Below are 19247 nucleotides of genomic sequence, written 5' to 3' on the forward strand. Positions count from 1 at the left end.
GTCTTGAACTTTAAACAGAGGTTTTCAATGTAAGTAGACTTGAACCCTTTGCTACCCAAAGGTGGGGGAATCTGCTGCCCTTAAATCCTTTCCCTTTATAGTGGGTGGGCAGGGGTATGCGGGGGGCAAATCGGTGTAGATCGTTCGCATATTTAACTAAAAATATTAATTTCATGAATTCCCCTTGGTGGAACACCACAGGGTGATTTTTGTTAAAATTTGAAATTAACAAAGCTCATTTCCAGTGTGTGCTGAAAACTATAGACTGTAACGTAATTGGGTAATCCAATTGTGGCTGTTAACCCTGACTTCTTTTAGGAAGAGGGTTTTCTTTGTCCCCAATCTAATACAATTCCTAAACTGCCAGCTTCCCCAACACAATTTAATTGAAGGGCGGTTTTGTGCCGTGGCGTAAGGATGCATTGGCTTTGTTGAGATTAAAATATGCTGTTTGGTGTCAGTGTGGGTGGTGTTACAGGAGTTGTGTGTGCGTGCTATGTTTTCAGGAGTATGGAGGGTTTTAGTATGGGTTAGTTCGGAAAAGAGATTGCAGTCTTCATGGCATACTTTGCAGTCACGCAGGCAGCTTGCTGGGTAACTGAAACCTAGTGTGCTGCGGTCAGCTATGTTTGGTTTCACTTTGACAATGGCCTATAGCTTGCGAGCTAGCTCGGCATATTAAACAGCGATGTGAAAGGGGCAGTAGAGTGGGTTACGGGGGTGAAACCACCCATATTTAGACATGTCAGTCTATCAAAATGATGGTGTCTCACTGCCAAGTGTAACCTTTTTACTATATGTTGACATGGAGATCTCTTGATGTGGTTCATAAGACATAACAAGGCATGTCAGCATTCGTAGCAAGTCTACAGCCAAAAAGGGCGACATGGGGGTTTTCCCTCTTTAAGCACAAAACATGCAAAAAATAATATACATGCAGAAAAATGAAGAAATCTGGGAATACAATTCCTCAAAAATATATAACGGAGTTGTTATTTTTGATTTCTTATTACACATCTTACTAAATAGAAAATGTGAAATGCAACCTTTTTTGGGGGTAGGGATTATATTAATTTGTATTTCAATGTGGGTTGCATTTGAAATGTTCTATTGAGTAGGCTGCATAATAATAAATACAAATAATTCCTTTACATATTTTTGGGAGGAATTCTCGTCCCAGACTTTTTGTTTTCAGTGTGTAATATCGGCTGTTTCCTGAATCTGGGTGGTAGGGATCCCTGCTTTTCAGTATAGACTGCAGCAAAAAGCACCAACTTCAGGAAGACCTGGCACCCTTTTAATAACGTATTACTAGATGAAAAGCGACTTGTGCTGTTACTGAATGTTGCATGCAGGCAAAGAGCAGCCCACACTCACAGAAGCCACGCATGCTGCGGCTGGCAGCCAGACAATCCAATTATAAAGCCGTGGCAGCTGTGGCTTAGACTGCTGCGCACATGCTGCACCTGTCAACTGACACCGGAACTGGGGGCGCCTCTCCTCGCTTGGCCTGCGAGACGATGCTCTCTCTGTCGGGGTAAAACTGCGTCAGCAGGTCTCTACTGCTAATTAGTAGGCCACAAGCCTCCCCTGGCACCTCTCTTGAACAGCACTGCCCTAATATGTAAACCTCATCACCTCTGCCGCCAACTGCTTCCTCAACAAAATGGCAGCCTGGGAGCAATACCAAGGAGAGCCCTCCGCCCTTCCAATGGACACATGCGGTCTGAAGGTTTTTTTTTAGGCGAATGATGCACATTTGGAGAACAAACACTTTTTGCAATACAGTAGCAATCCTACAAACGATAAAACAATACAAACTCTCAGAAAGCTATGACAAATTACCACAGAAACTGTAAAGAAAAAGCTGTACATGGAAAATAGACTAAACCACATTTAAAAACCTTACTTTTTAATTTGAAAGAGTACTACTTCCTAAACTAAAACATCACTCTCCTCATTCATCCTTTTTTTTTTTTACTCAAACGTGATTCACAAAATGTTGCATTTCACCACAAAAATATCCCAAATGAGTTTTATGAAGAATGGGTTTCACCAACAGTTTAAGTGCCTCTACTTGGCCAAAGACTACTAGATGTTTCATATGGTTCTATGTCGTAAAGCGACATGAGTTCTTTCAAAATACATTTTTTCTGAGAAATCTTTTTGAAAAAACTCATCAAAACATTTTTTTTTTATTGGGGGGGTCACCCAAGTCTCCCCCTTCCCTATGTTATAAACCCCACCCCAATCCCCTCACTACCCCTTGCAACCCCTTACCCCGCCCCCAAATATTTTGAAGTTTTTTTTCTAAATAAATTACATCGAAAAAAACACCTGTCGGCAAATCGATGCAATAGCGTCTCATTTAGGAGCATAATATGTATGGTTCCATGTAGTAGATACAAGTTGTATATACTACATGGAAGATTGCAATCTCCCTATAAATACCTGCAGATGGTCCAATTAGAATTGAATTGCTATGACATGACACTGCTCACTTGTAATAAGAACGTCATTCGACTAAAGTACTGTAATAAGCTATTACAGTTGTTTGGTCATCGTCACAGTGCCTGCCGAGGACTCCAGCAGGTGGCTCTTATTACCTTTAACATGCTGTTCATAAAGATCTGGATATTGTTATGAGTTCTTTTTATACATACATGTATATATGCACTATTTCATGCAGCAAATACATATTGTATACAATACATATATGAGCAATACATGTGTTATTCCATGTAGTGTATACATATTGTACCTGCAGATGTTCCTATAAAAGATGAGTTGCTATGACACAGCTCACTTGTAATAAGAATGTCAGGGCCTCATCACGAGTTGGGCTGTATTCCCGGCTGTAATACAGCCGACTGTAATAGCCCTAACACCGACCAGTCCGGTTGTATTACCACCGGATCACGAGTTGGGCCTTAACGGTAAATCCCCATTCCTGATTGGGTCCATTGGATCCAATGGGGAATTTTCGGCGCTAATTATGCGGGCTAATACAGCCGGCTGTAATACAGCCGAAAACAGGGATTTTCACCTCCAGAAAAAAGCTGGAGGTAAAACAGTCGATTTAGCGCCCAACTCGTGTTAGGGCCAGCCCTTAAATGCGGCTGTAATACCGTTACCACCGCATTTAAGGGCTACGGCCAAACTCATGATGAGGCCCATGACTGTAATAACCTATTGCAGTCGGTTAGTTATGACGCAGTTAACGCTGAGAGCTCCGCCAGTTGGCTTTTATTATCTATAACTTCCTGTTAATAAAGATGTGGTTAGAAAATCAGGAGGTGGAAATCAAAAAGCTGTGAAATTAGATGAACACATATCATATGGCAAAAAGAGGAGTCTGCTAGAAAAAGGAAGGCAGGAAAGAAAAAAGAACACAAGGAGAGAGACAATGTGGTTCATTATGAGCTTTCCGGTCTGGAAACAACGGTACCGATAAGCTTGCCGGTGCCGTTGTTTCCGGAGCAGCAAACTACGAGTTCTGTGAGCGGGTGCCTTTCAGCCTGCCAGGTCTGACTTGGCGGGCTGAGAGGCACCCGCTCGCAGACCTTGACAGATGCAGTGGCACCATTCATGAATGATGTCGGTGCATCCGTCCTCCCCATTCCCATTGAGTCCAATGGGACTCAAATGGGAATGGTGAGTAATATTTTCCATCACCCGGCAATGGGCAATTACCGGGACCACTGGGGCCGTAATGCCCCGGTACCCGGTATGTCCCCATTGCCGTGCGCCAGTAAAAAAAGGACTCAGGTGGCAACCGTGCCGTTTTTACCCGCACGGCTACCACCGGACTCATAATGAGGCCCAATTGCATAAAAGGTGGGATGAAAATAATGAATACAGGAATAAAATACTCCTTGCACTATTTAAAAAAAGGATTTTGCAAATACAAATGACTGCCCTGTGCCACACAATGGATGCAGAACTCCTTGTGAAGCATTGTGAGAGATGGTGCTGGTTGCCGGGTGCTGTTTGTTTGAACAAGCAGAGTTTTGCTTAGGGAAGGAGTCCTCATTACGAGTTTGGAGGTAGCCACGCCCTTACTAAGGGCATGGCTACCCCCAAACCCGGGTCCGGGTCTGGGTTCCCTTCATGGGGAAATACCGGGCCATTCCGACCTTGGAGGGCCTGGTATTTGCCCATTCAGGGAACCCAGACCCGGTCCATCCCCATTTGAGCCCCCATAGGGCTCAATGGGAATGGGGAGCATGCTAATGACGGCCCGTTGTTAGCATGCTGGGCCGCTTGCGGGACTCGCTAAGGACTTCTGGTAAAACCAGGCGTCCTGAGCGGGTCCCGCGAGCGGACCTCGTAAAGGGGCGGTATGGGGTTAACGGCTCCGGCACCTTTACTGGCTCTGTTAACCCCTTACCGCCCTCCTCGTAATGAGGCCCTTGCTGATAAAAGAGAAGACAGAAAAGATACAAAAGGTGAAAATTAGCAAAACCTGGAAAACTTAGAACTTCTGCTTTACTCTTCGATTTGTATTTTTTTGCAAGTAATCACTATAAGACATTATTATTATAGTCCTTGCAAGGCAAAACCTAAATATTTGTACTGAATAAACACTAAACACACCTGTGTTTGATCCTCTGCAAATAATTTAATATCACTGTGATTTAACTGCAACATGTGAGTACTTAGCAGTGCTTAAGTTCACACTACTTAAATTGAAATCTCCTCTGCAATGGGGCAGATTTCAATGAGTTTAGGTACAACATTTTCGTGCTCCACTGTTAGTAGCCCATGAGACAAAAATTCTGTTATTGCTTCACAAGCTCACTAGTACCGTTACCACAGTAAAGTGGTAATTTCCAGTACTGCTGAATTTGTAATGAGGCCCAACGTATCTTCTACAACAAAACACTTACAGCAGGGGTCTGCAACCTTTGGCTCTGCAGATGTTTTGGACTACAACTCCCATCAGCTCCCGACCTAGAGTGTTAGGTTTCACGCTGTGAAAACAAAGAAATTGATATGAGGCTGGGAAGCCCAAAGGAAACACACCAACACAGGTTACAAAGGACATACAAAGTGTTTTATTTAAAAGCTACAACAGTTACCAAAAAGTCAATTGACAAACGGATAGCTATTCGGCTCTCAGAGTAACGTAACGAACTTCAACGAAGGTTCGATGCATTAGTAGAGAGACCGTACATTGGAATATTTGGGCTTTTTATACTCTTTATCCAGCCCTGGCCAACCCCCTCGCGGGTTAACCATTCTTAAGACCAGGCCTAGGGTTCCTTGCCAGGTCAATCCTATAATTTATGCAATTTGATCAGTTTCGCCGATATAGTTGTACATTTACACATAGGTCAGGGATAGGAGAAGGTCTCAGTTCGCGACCCCGACAAGTGGCCTGCAGGCATATTACTTATTCATGTGTGCGGAGGTCACAGCGGACAGAATCTCACTCGGAATGTCATTCGGCCTCCATTTTGATGTTCAGGGTGACTTCCACATTACAAGAGAACCTAAAATGGCGGCTAAATCCAAGATGGCGACTTACACAATTTTTTGTTAAGGTCAAGACCTTGCCGCGGAGTCTATTTACATGATATTTTAGACAACTTGGCGTAGGCCAACACAATACTGCGATAGGAGGCATAATATCTTTTCAACTTCAACAACGCACCCTACATGTGAAGCAGCAGCTGTGGATAGGCAACAACAGATTCTCAATGTTTCCACTGCTGCAACAAGCGGATGTGCACATTTCCCGGCGTGGGCACCCTTTTCTACTTTACTGAAAGTGCTGCGTAGGCAGGGTCGACCTGGGACAAGAAATAGGCCTGGACACCCAAGAAAAAATGGCCCAACCCTTGCCTCAAAAAAGCGGCCCACCCCTAGCCTCATGACCCTTGACCTCTGATGACATCACCGGAAGTGATGTCATTTGACCCCACCCGAAAGTGACATCCCGGGAAGCGATGAAACACACCCTTTAACCCCTTGACAAAACAGGAAGTGGCATCAAATAGCATTGTTTCTAAGTACATTACGAAAAATATGGTTATGATTTCACTAATCTGATATACATTTTATACAAGAATGGATCACCATATGTATCATTAATATATGTGTGTATAGATCCATATTGTCAAATTACTGTGAGTGCAAGCAGACGTCCAAGGCCAAATAATATTTTGTTGTATAGCACTTACGCTTAAGCTCTTTTTTATAGAACAAATATGCACACAATGGGGGTCATTCCGAGATTGGAGGCAGCCATGGTGCTATTAGCACCATGGCTGCCTCCAATACCGGGTCCGGGTCCGATCTGGCTGAATGGGGACTTACCGGGTCATTCCGACCCTGGATGACCTGGTAAGTCCCCATTCAGTAAACCATTCCCCATTCCCATTTTAGCCCCCATAGGGCTCAATGGGAATGGGGAAGGCGCTAATAATGGTACTGCAAATTGTGGTAACGTTATTAGCTCCAAGCTCCCTTTACGGAACCCGCTAAGGACGTGTGGTCTGACCACACGTCCTTTACGGTTCCTGCTAAGGGACATCAGATTTGGGCGGTAAGGGTTTACCGGCACGTTATCCTTACCGGTGCCCGTTAACCGTTACCGCCCAACTCAGAATGACCCCCAATATCACCCAACCTGTGTTGGTACTCATTTTATCAACCTCAGAAGGATGAAAAGATGAGATGGCCTTGCTGGGATTCAAACCTGCAGATCACACACACATCGCAGCAGCGAGCGCTCAACCCACTGAGCTATCATAGCTATAGAAAAATGAGCACTTATTCTGTAGTGGATACAATTAAACTGGTAACTGCTGAACCCATATGCATGCATTAGTATTGGCCGAACCCCAAGCCCTGTCCCGTAATAATAGGCTCACAACTTGTGTCAAGTGTTGGCAATAAAAGGCCGTAGGATTTTATTGTACAGATATGGTTATGGCAATACACAATATCACATATCATAATGGTATCATACTTTTGGGCACCGGGTCCTGAGGTTACCCCCTCTGACCCGTGCCACCACACGCGGGCAGGTTGGGCGGCTGACCGTGTTCCCCCAGAAGTATGCCCTAGAGACAGCCCCTGTAGGCGAGGGTCGCATTGATTTCCCGAAAGAAATGCTCCATACCCTGGTTAGATAAATGGGTGCCGTCGTGTAAAAAGAGGTCCGGGTTGCCTAGTGTAATGGCTGGGTGTTTTATGAATCCCAGTCCTCTTGATGTACAGAATCTCTTTATTCCCCTGTTCAATTTTCTTCTGGAGATGTCTACAGATTTGTAGCAGTTGGCCCCTAGCCATTTCTTTCTTGGTAGGATGGCTGAGAAGTATATTTCTGTACCCCTCCAGTTGTGCAAAATGCCTGCTAGGGAGGAGCAGATTTCTTCGCATAGAATTTGTCTACCCGTGTTGACTAGGTCGTTGTCCCCTAGATGGATGATCAGGAATTCTGGGGGGTCCCTGTATGCCACTAGTTCTGCTAGTGTTTCGTGGATGTCGGCCCACCGTAGGCCTCTGTATCCCCACCATGAAGTGATGGTGTTTCTGAAAGGTAGCCCTTCTTTGGTCTCTTCTGCCCATCTGCCTGTCCTGAAGACGAATGAGTGGCCGACTATCCATGCTGATCGGAGTGTGGTCCTCACTTCGCCTGTCGTTTCTGTGGGGGGGGATAAGAAAAAGAAAATTTGAGGGCGGATGGCTATATCAGTTGTGGTCTGATGTATCTTTTGTAACAGTCTGACTTCCATCCCCCTATGGTTTTTAGTTGTTGCGGTGCTAGGCCCCCCTGCCTGAAGGAGTGGGTGCCAAATCATTTGGGGTCCCACCCTGCTTTGCTGATTGCTTTCATCAGCACTCCTTTAAATTGGTAGAGGCTTAGTGCCAATGAATCCTTGCGGATTAAGAAACACCCCCCCACTTTGGGTCGTTGTGCGTAATAGAGGTTAGTGATGCAAATCATTTGGGGTCCCACCCTGCTTTGCTGATTGCTTTCATCAGCACTCCTTTAAATTGGTAGAGGCTTAGTGCCAATGAATCCTTGCGGATTAAGAAACACCCCCCCACTTTGGGTCGTTGTGCGTAATAGAGGTTAGTGATGCAAACTGGACAGTTTGTTGCTTCATCATTGCAACAAATGTTGATGGTTCTTTTAGCGCCCGTTTTTGACTGTTGCATTTCTATGTTAATACTCTCCTGTCTTACTCTGACCTCCATGACACCCAAGCCGTTTGTGGCGTTGGTGCTGGAAACAATGAGTTCTCCTACCCGGAAAGCCCCAAAGTAGGCTAGGAAAAAAGCTGTTTTGAATAACATTATCTTGCATGGGTGCCAACATATGGCTTCCAACTGGCTTGCTATCTGCACAAATTTGTTGAAATCAAGGGGTCGGCGGGTGTCCACTTGGGGACCCTCTATTCTGCCCCATCCTTTCATTGCATAGGAGATGAGGGCGTTCTGGGTGGGGTCTGAATCGCCCCGTATTTTTGTAAAATATGAAATTGCCACCAGGTGTCTTTTTGCCCAATCTCTTTTGAACCCTTGTTCCCGAGCCCATTTTAAAAATACTTCTATGTCTTTAATCGTTATTAACTCTACATGGTTTAAACCTGAGGCTTTAAATACTGTCTGCAAACACTTACTGTACTGTGTTGTGGTAGTGCTTGCCACTCCTCTCTCTGCCATTTCCGTTAGGAAACCTGTGAGGTTGTTGGCATCCGTTGATGATGTGCCTGATTCTTGTTGGGCATCCGGCCTTGGCTCTCTGGCACTGGCGTTGATGCCAATGTGTTGTTGGCACCCGTTTTACAGGTGCCTGGTTTCTGTTGGTCATCCTGGCCTGCGCTCTCTGGTGCTGGCGTTGATGCCAATGTGTTGTTGGCACCCGTTTTTAGAGGTGCCTAGTTTTCGTTGGGCATCCCGGCCTGTGCTCTCTGGCGCTGGCGTTGATGCCATTATTCTTGTCTTCCTATTATTGCCCAGCATTCTGCTGGTATTGGCGTCATCTGTTCTTGGGCGTGTGGTGCTAGCTCTCCGAATCTTTTCCACTGGAAGCGAGATAAAGCATCAGCAATATTATTATCTGCCCCTGAAATGTGCTTCGCTTTGACTACAATGTTTTCTTGTAGTGTGACTGTTGTAATGGCTCGTAATACTTTCAGCACTAAAGGGCATTTTGTAGACCTTCTGTTTAAGGAGCCCACGACAGCCATGTTGTCGCACCAGATCAAAAGTTCTGTGTTCGCTAGTTGCCTGCCCCAGATGTGTAAAGTTAGCCAGATGGAAAATATTTCTAGGAGGGTGATGTTTTTTGTCCACTCTGCTGGTTGCCATGAATTGGGCCAGTGTCCACCCACCCATTCGGAGTGTAGTATGGCTCCAAAACCCTTTCTCCCGGCTGCATCAGTGAATAGGACCCTGTTTGTCCAGGTATTTAAAGGCGTTCGCCAAGTAAAGTCCCGTTGAACTCTCTGAGGAACTTTGCCCATGTTTCCAGGTCCTGTTTAACCTCTTTGCCTAGCCGGATGTGCAAGTTGGGTTTGGTGAATGATTTGATTTTGAACTCTAGGCTTCTGGAACATATCCTCCCTTGGGGTATTATTCTGGATGTGAAATTGAGACTGCCTGCTAGGGATTGTATTTATTTTACTGTCCCCTTATCTTTTGTTATCAGGTTTTGCATTTTTAACAAAAGTTCTGTTATTTTTGTTTTGTGGATTCTGCAGAGCCCCTTTGCTGAGTCTGTTTCGATGCCCAGGAAAATTATGCTGGTGTCTGGCTTGGTGGTTTTCTCCTTTGCCAGGGGAATTCCCCACTGGGCGGCCATGTGTTCCAGTTTTGCTAAAGCCCTGCCGCATTCACCAGAGTTTGGTGGTCCCATTACCATGAAGTCATCGAGGTAATGTACTATTTTTGTTCCTGGTCTCTGCTTTTGGAAAGCCCATTGAAAAAAGGAACTGAATTGCTCAAATAGTGCACAGGATACTACGCACAGCATGGGGAGGCATCTGTCTACATAGAATTTGTTGTTAAAAGTGAAACCTAGCCACTGCTGTGAATCTGGTTGGACTGGCAAAAGTCTAAAAGCGGATTCGATGTCCAGCTTGGCCATCAGGGCGTTTCTGCCACACTCCTGTATGAGTCTTACCGCCTCTTGGAAATGTGTGTAAAATACGTGTGTGGGATGCCGTTGTTTAAAGATTGGCCTTTGGGGTAGGAAAGATGATGGATTAGCCTCATTTTTCTGGGTTCTTTTTTGGGGACCAGGCCTAGTGGGGATATTAAATAGTTATTCAATGGCATGCAGTCCCAGGGACCTGCTATCCTGCCTAGTTGCAGTTCTTTTTTGATTTTTGTTTCCCCTATCTGAGAGTTGTCCCTCGCTGACTTTAGGTTCATCGGGACGGTCTGTGACCCTGTGCCCTTAAATGGGATGGAAAAACCCTTGGTGAAACCCTGCCACATTGCCATGCTGGTTTCCTTGTCTGGGTAGTTGTTAAGGGCTTCTCTAAAATTGCCTGGATTGATGGGAGTTCGTCCTGGTTCTAAAATTGGGGCATCATTCTTTCTTGGCTGGTAGTCTGGTGCAATTACTTGCTGCATGGTCACTGTTGCAGTTTGTGCAGGTGTGTTTGTACCAGCATTCTTTGCCCCATGTACACTGGTTTTTCCCAAAATTTCTGCATGGGATGTTGGATTTGCAGCTTGATGTTTGTTTGTTCTGTCTGTGGGCATTATTTTTAGCCGACCAAGGCTGGTTCTTCCGAAAGGGCTGCTCCCCTTTCTTGGATTTATCATTATCGTTGGACTTGCTTCCCTGAGTGTTTTTGTTATTTTTGGAGGAAGAATGCGTGATATCTTCCTCCAGTGGGGGCTCGGCATTGAGGGTGTATAAGTCGTTCTGGACCTCATCCCACTCAATGGCAGGCCTTTCTGACATGCCCCTCCTGAATCTGATATCATATGCTAGCCATGTCTTTCCCCTCTGGGTTACTTTTACTTCCCTTATTTTATCAATGTATGCCCAGATTTTCCTAAAATCCATGGGGAATTTTTCTTCGTATATTATTGCTAAGATGGCAAATGCTTGTAACCAGTTGTCCCAGTTTTTTTCCACCTGGGCATTTCTGGCAATAGCTTTTTCTTCTATCTTTTTGGGATCCCTGAAAGCATCTTTCCCTTTGCGCTGGGCTTCTATTAAAGAAAAGATTTCTATGAATTCCTTGGCCCATATGGCTTCTTTGATTGTGGTATCAATGTTCCATGCCAGGCATCTTTTGTATCTATTTAATATCTCTGTTTGGAAAGATTTCATTTTTTGCTCTAACTGTGCATTACAGATTGTTACAATGTCTGTTGTACTGCTGCCGGGTGTCCCTGTCACGCCCGTGTTGTCTGCGATAGGGGTTGCCCATGCTTTTAAAGCACCTGTTGGGTCTGTTGATGGAGCTGTAGGGGCTGTTGCATTTGTTGCTGTGGGTGCTACTGGCACCTGCTGTACCTGTTGTGGCGGGGTTTCTTCTTGGTGGCATTACCTGGGTGTTGACTATCGTTATTGCAGGTTCTAGTGCCATGGTGGGGTTTGGGGCCCCAGGTTCCCTTGTGGGCGGTGTCTGTTTCCCCCTTACTTCTAGCATTAATTGCTGAATTCCGCTACATTCTCGCATAGTTTTGACAATTTTTTGTTACCTTTTTTGGCGCCTTCTGATAGTTTTCTCTTTTTTGCTGGTGCAATGCCCTCCTCTTGGCTGGGTGGCCTGGAAATTCCTTCCAAGGGTAGGCCGTACATGTTTTCTCTAACCCATGCCCATCCGTAGTGTTCTGCTGCTTCAATGGATGCTAACAACGGTGGTGATTTGGGCTTTTGTACCGGTGCTGCGGGTGCCTGTGCTTTCCGTTTGGGCCCCATGCTCCTTTTTGGCCTGTTCTGGGGAAAGGAAAAAACGTTTTACCAAGGTTTAGGGCTGTTGTTATCTGCGCGCTCTATTGAGCTTCTTCTATTTGTTGCCCATGTTGGGTAACTGGTGGCTGATGCCCTTGTGTTGCTAGCATATGTTTTCTGCTAGCTCTTTTTGCAAAAGGAAATGTATCTCCATTTGTTAAATCTATGGAGGGTTCAAGAAAAATGTCTCCTATTGCCCACCGTGTGTGGTGCTTATTTTAAATAAATGGGCAGCCCCCAGAATTGTTTCCTGTGTCACTGATATTTAAAATAAATGGTTTTGCTGTGGGGGTGCCCGCGTAAAATTATAGAAAAATATTTTTTTAGTCTGCAGTATTTGGGACCCGCCGGGATTGAACTTGCGGCAGCAGGCTCTGCATGGATGTCAAAGCAAGCTCTCAGCTTGTCGTGCTACTTGGCTGGCTGTGAATGAGTCTGAATTTATCACTGGGTTGTGTTATCCTGACAGCCTGCTTCACGGCGCGGAGGCTTAGACAAAAAGAAACAAAACAAAATTGTATCTCTTCCCAAACACAAGTGTCTACTTTTCTTCCCTCGTAGTCCCCAGTGCGGCGGCTTACCTGAAAGCTGTTGAAACTGACGCCGTCCGTGCTGGGCCGCTCGGGTGCCTCTCTTTCCTTCGTTCGAATGGATTTGAAGGATTCACGCGGAACGCGTCCTTGTTTTTGTTTTGGAAAGGCTCGCCGCTCGCTTGTCCGTTATGCAGAGATGTTGAAACTGACGCAGTCCGCGCTGGCTGCTCGGATGCCTTTTCTTCCTTCATTGAGGCTGCAATGCAATGTTTTGAACAGTAACAATGTTCAGGAAGGAAAAAGACGCTGCAGAGTACAGCAAACTTTCTTAAGATTTGCTAAAGAAGCAAAAAGAATTTGGAAGACACTGAGTAAACAGTGAACCTCCTGTTTGCTTGGGTCCCCCTTCAGGGTCCACAAAAAGATTGTGTTTACTCAGAGCATGCTGCTCTTATTTATAGCACCTAGGGCGGCCCTGGGTCTTTGTTATGTATGTAGTGGGGGCTGCTGTTGTCTCAGCCCCCGGCCGGATAGCCGACTGTCTGGCCCCCTGGTGGGGGCAGGTCTTTGAACCTGGGCCCTGCCTGACGGTTGGTTTCCTTATGGTGCTTAGCACCTTGCTGTTTGGAGGAAGGGTGAGGTGACTGTTCACACCTCACCCTTCCATGTCTTTGTGCTGCAGAGACTGTGTGTCTCTGTAGCTGGGGGGAGGAGACGAGCAGGCACAGATAAGGTTGGGGCTGCCCCTCTCCCAGCTGCTGATGGTAACAGCAGTTACCCTGCCTCGCTTTTGGGATGCCCTGCAGCATTGCCCATAACTGAGATTTAACAGCAGGCCAGTTAAGTTCATCTGCAGGTCTGGTGCAAAGTTGGCCGCATGCTGCATCAGCATGTGAATAATGCATGCATCATAATTTATGATGCACACATCATGCATGCAAATCAATCATCAAAGCAAAGTGTGTTACCTTGCTCTGATGAATTATGTTGCTGCGGGTGCTTTTTTTAGTTTCTAATCATTGTTATTTTTTTTTTAAAGCGGCCCGGGTGTGGGCATATATCGGCTTCCAGGAACTACACATGATTTCGTCCTGGCCACGGGCCGAGTGGCACATGGGCCAATCCAACCCTGTGCATAGGCAGTGCAAGGTTGGTGGCTCATTATATTAGAAATTGTAGGGTTGCAACTAGCGTTGTAACGTTCCTACAAATTACACAGCGTTTTCACCTAGCGGGAGGCCCCCACAGGAAAACTGAGGGGAATATGTTTCCAAGCACTGTATTTGCACTGGTGTAATTATATTCCCACCAGTAGGGAGGATAGCTTGGGGGCAAACCGTTTGAAGCAAGACAACACAGAGCAACACAGGCTCAAATCCCAGTCCCACGTTCAGAGGTTGGCTTCTGAAATTAAGCACATTATAAAAAATCAGTTCATTGTTGGAAATATGTGTCTTTTTTCTTGGTATGGGATTTAAGTGGGCTGGTCTCTCTGGTTGAGCAGGGTTCCCTCCCTACCAGCAACATAAGACCCCTTTTCTTTCTTTTTCCACAGCTTGGGGATTCACAACCAAGCCTTGACAGTATCAGGTTAGTGTCGCAGGCACTATGCTATTTCCTAGGTGCTGGATTTCTTTTGTTTCATTCATGATTGCTTGACACATGAAGCCCGTAATGGACATTATGTGTCAAACAGTTTATTGAATGAAACGAAAGCAATTAAGGACCTATAAAATAGCACAGTGCAATACGATACTAGCTTGTAGCAGTAGGGCTTGAGTTCGAATCCCAGCACGGGACAAAAACAAAATGGCAAGGAAATGTCCTTAAGGATTCAAACCCAAGCCCTGCTGATGACAAGCCAGTGTCACATCGCACTGTGCTAGTTGGGAGATGCTGGAATACTCTTCGTTCATTCAATGGGCTGCCTCACACATACACACAAAGCTCTGGTGTGAATCCCCCACTACTGAAGAATAAAACAAAAAAAATACAATATGATTAATCAACTGTATCAATAAAAACAAAATATTGTGTTTATGATTCTATGACAAAGTGCTTGTATTTTTAATAAACCTTTATTTTGTATAATAAAAAAATAAATAAAAAATACAAATAAAATAAAAAGTACAATGAGGAAAGCTGCTTTTTTATTGTCCCGTTTTGGGGACCCTTCACGCCATGCCCATCATTTAGGACACACACCCTCGTCGCAGCCACTGCACCCACCCCTGCCCCCCTCCCCTCCGCCCACTCCTCGATTTCTCACCCCACTTCAAGCACTGGCGTGATTGATGACTGACATGTTTCGCAGTGCGGTTGTGGCACACTGTATCAGGCACTGCTTCAAGGATGTGGCACAGACTGCCTTCTACCGTGCATTCATTCTTTCTTTAGGACACACTGGGCCCGATTCATGGCATTTTTTGCCCAGTGCATAGTGGGTTTTCACTCGTGCAAAGTGCCTTTACACTGCCAGCACACATGCTGATTCATGGAACAGTGCAAAGAGTATTTTTGCTGTTGCAAAACATTCCATGAATGGGGCCCACAGTTTCCTGGCGCCTATTGTTATTACTGTCATTGGGCAGTAGTGCACCAGTGAGTCCAGAGGGGAGAGGGGGGAGAGGGGAGAAAGCCATGCTGCACCACAAGGCGAGTGTGCGGTGCTTGAGCTAGCCTCCTGACCATGTGCAAATGAGATGCTGCAGAGCCATGCTCTTGTGCACCACAGCAGACTTGCAGTATTTGGATATCAGAAATGTATGTGAGATGCGCCATTTCAACTCAGTATATATATATGTAAACAGATGTATTTGTAGAACATTCTGAAAGCCCAGGGTGGATGAGGGCAACGCCACCCTCTCAATGGCTTTGCTCGCCCACTCGTCCCCACTCAGCGCAGGTATTGACACCCCACCTGTTTGGCAATCAGGTGCATGCTTGATGCCTGGAAAATGCACCCCTCTTGGCTCTGCTTAGCAACTGGAAGGCCAGGCGAGCACATCTCCTAAAATTAATAAGACAGACTTCCAGCCGTCAAGGGCAGGCGGGAAGACGAGTGATATTACTGTAAACTAAATAAATTAAAAAATAGACTAGGCAGGGCTAATTGTTATTAATAACGCTACCTCATTTTCAATTTGATGTAATGCTATGCCAGGGCACCATAACAAGGGTCCAGAGGGAAGACATTGGGGGCAGTGAATTACACTTGATTGCCATTAATGCCATCGTGTTCACAGCATGATCGTGGGATGTGGCCACTTACTGTGAGACATTGTAATTATGGAGGTAAGTAACTGCACTCTTGTTTGGTTGTTTTTATTATGCCTCGTTGCTAGGCGATCATGAAGAGCTGGTATTACATACCACCCCCACCAGGAATTATAATGACCAGGGTGGTTCCAATCTTTAATTCAGGATCAAGAAAGCACATGTTCATAATGATGGCTTATTTATATAGCGCTTACGCCTAAGCGCTTTACATAAAACGTACGTACGTACAATATCAGCCAACCGAAGTTGGTACTCATTTATCGACCTGGGAGGGATGCAAGGCTGATTGGGCCGTGCTGGGTTTTGAACCTGTGACCGGCAAATCACAAACAGATGGCAGCAGGGAGTAACCGCTGAGCTATTTTACCAGCATTTTAATGTAGGTTGGGCAGGAGGGTCTACTCTTCACTGGTGTTGGAACATGTGGGCACTATTCAAGACTCTACAAACACAGGCCCCGTTCTGAAAACCATTCTCTGTGGTTGTACTCACAGTCCCCTGTGCAAAATGTGCAAGGCGCAAGTTGGGCATGTGCCATGGCGCAAGTTGGGCGTGCGTCATGGCGCAAGTCAAGCATGCGTCATGGCTTAAGTTGTGCATGTGCCATGTCGCAAGTTGGGCGTGCGTTATGGCCCAAGTTGGGCTTGCGCCGTGGCACACGTTCGGCATGCGCCATGGCGCAAGTTGGACATGGGTCATGGCGCAAGTTGGGCATGTGCCATGATGCAAGTTGGGCATGCGTCATGGAGCAAGTTGGGCATTCGCCGTGGCGCAAGTTGGGCATGTGTCAAAGTTGGCCATGCGTCATTGCGCAAGATGGGCATTTGCCGTGGCGCAAGTTGGGCATGCGTCATGGTGCAAGTTGGGCATGCACCACGGCGCAAATTGAACCTTTTTCAAGATTTACATGCATTTGATGCATTTTATGTGCACTCTGAAATATGTTCTGCTTAATGGCTAGAGGAACATTGGAATTCACCAACACGTGATATAACATGGATATGGCAAATTAAGCACTGAAACATGTGATCCGTGAGAATCGGGCACATTATGTGCAGTGCCCCAGGGGGCACATAGTTGACAGTAGATACATGGTATTTCAACCATGGAAACCAGGAGGAGATGGTTCTTTCTGTACCCTACCTATCCATATGTCCCGATGGACTAAGGATTCAATCTAAGGACTTTTCCCTGCTTATGGGATACATGTAACTGTATCATAGCGCCCTGATGCCTGAGGGCTTGTGTGCACTGTATAAATGCAATAAATAAATAAATAAATACCTAAAATAGAGATACGAATGGGAGAATCTGACTTGAATTGTGCCAGCCTTAAAATGGAGGCAAAGCAAGATTCACTATGGAGTGGGAACAGCGGTGTATTCCAAACTCCAACTTGCAGTTGTTTGTGTAAACCATTTACTTTCTATTGCACAATACACATGAGGACCGCTCTAATGTGACATACCTTCTCTCATTCAGCTGCTGTTAAGGGTTTTTATTCCACCATTTTAATTGGAATGGAGGAAACCTAATAAAGGAAACTATAACAGACTGACAGTGAGCAGGGAACATTAATCTCTTTCATTCTAAATATGACATCAAGGAAAAGGCCTTTATCAAGCAAAGTGACCTACTTCTCAAAGTAATGCATGTAACAATGAATCACTTTTAAGAGCTGGCAATCGGATTTGAGTTGATTATTAAGAGAACCTATGAAATGCTGTATAGGCGGCTGCTACTGACGAACCCATTCTGAAACCATTTTAAAATAACCTTCTATCCTGTCAGATAAGCTGGGCAGCAATGGGACCCTCAAAGACGGTACTGAGCGATGCAGAGAAAGGATTCCAGCAGTTTGCAGGTTAGGACCGGCGATATGTCAATGAAATGCGAAACCAGCCAGGACACACGGGTGTGTGTCACAAGCCATGTCGTTGGAAGATATCCATAGGCACGGCCACCCACCCACACTCTTATGCAACCATGCGCTACTTGAAGACACATCGCACAACAACTCTTACATTACAATGCAGCTAAATCCCCCTAAATAAATGTGGTCTAGCTGGACACATAATTCAGTCCCATGAACTTGCATACTCCCTCAACAACCTCACAGCACCCATCAATATGCCAGCATGACAGGGGTAGCTAGCAAGGACTTGGCCACCCCTACCTACCTTAGCATTGGGTAAATGCACACACACATTCTAAACTCCTCGGATGAATCTCTCATACCACAGACTTTGGTACCCTGAGGGCGTTCACCTACAGCGCTTTGAGGCCATACCAATTGGAATAGGCGGTATACAAATGCTATATTACATTACCTTACTTGGAAGTAGTACATTGCTGCCGACTGATAGGACGCCCATACTTGAAGTGAATGGAAGCATTCAACATGCCTAGGAGGAAGAGCATAGGAACTGCTTCAGAGAAGAACAAATTCAGTGGGTAGGAGTCCCAGAGGAGGTTGAAACATCAAATCCCACAGCCATTTTGAAGACGTTGTTCACAGGGATGCTGGCATTGGAAAAATGAATCAATTGCAACCAGCAACCCTAAAGGTACTTACAGTAACTGGGGTTTTACATGTGGTTTTCCAAGATAAAGTTCACATGGTAACTTTGGTCAAAGGCAAGAGTTTTAGAGTCAGTGAGAATATAAAATCTTACTTAACACATACCCTACATGGTGGTTGGCAAAACACAGAGGCCACCTCCCAATTCATGCTCTGCATAATTTAGTCCTGATGACTCCCTTGAACCTTTAGGGGGCAGCTAAGTGTCTAAGGGAGGCAGACCCCTTCCTGTGTTTCTGTAAATGCATGCAATGAATTCCACTGAATTCACTTCGAGTCATTCGCTCTTCTGAGCAAGTTCATTAATGAAGGAGCAATTATCGTCCCATTGTTCATTCGAATGTTATTAATCTGTCATTAAGTAATTAATTCCATTGGGGTTGCCTCAATGCCCATAAGAATGTGGGGCACCCATGTCAGGAAGCATACGAGGCGGCTCTAAAACTAGTCCTTCTCAATGATGCGTGAGCCCACCTGTGGCAAAGGGCACACACATGATTCATCTGTACCCAGGACAAAGCAGTCTGCATGAAGCCTACATGCATTCAATTACAATGTATTGTTAAATTCATTACCAAAGGCTGAATCAAATCAGCTGAAACCTGTTCAGTCACATGTTCCACAATTCTATTACAATTACATCAAAAGTGACACATGAGACATACACGTGACAATAACCAAAATAATACATCAAAATGGCAATAACATAATACAAAACGCGTGCAAAGTGCTGAGAGCAAAGTAAATAACGCATCAATCGCAGAGGGCCATGTGCTTCCATGAATCACTAACACGTTCAAAATGCATGTATGAAAAGACAATTGGAAATAAAAACATGCTTGACTGGGGTAGCCCCCCACAATCCTAAACCATCAAGAGGCAACTGATTGAAGCCCCCTATGCAGTCTTCAATGATGAG

This window comes from Ambystoma mexicanum, chromosome 14, assembly GCF_040938575.1.
Source record: "Ambystoma mexicanum isolate Mex_15411 chromosome 14, UKY_AmexF1_1, whole genome shotgun sequence".
Taxonomy (NCBI): domain Eukaryota; kingdom Metazoa; phylum Chordata; class Amphibia; order Caudata; family Ambystomatidae; genus Ambystoma; species Ambystoma mexicanum.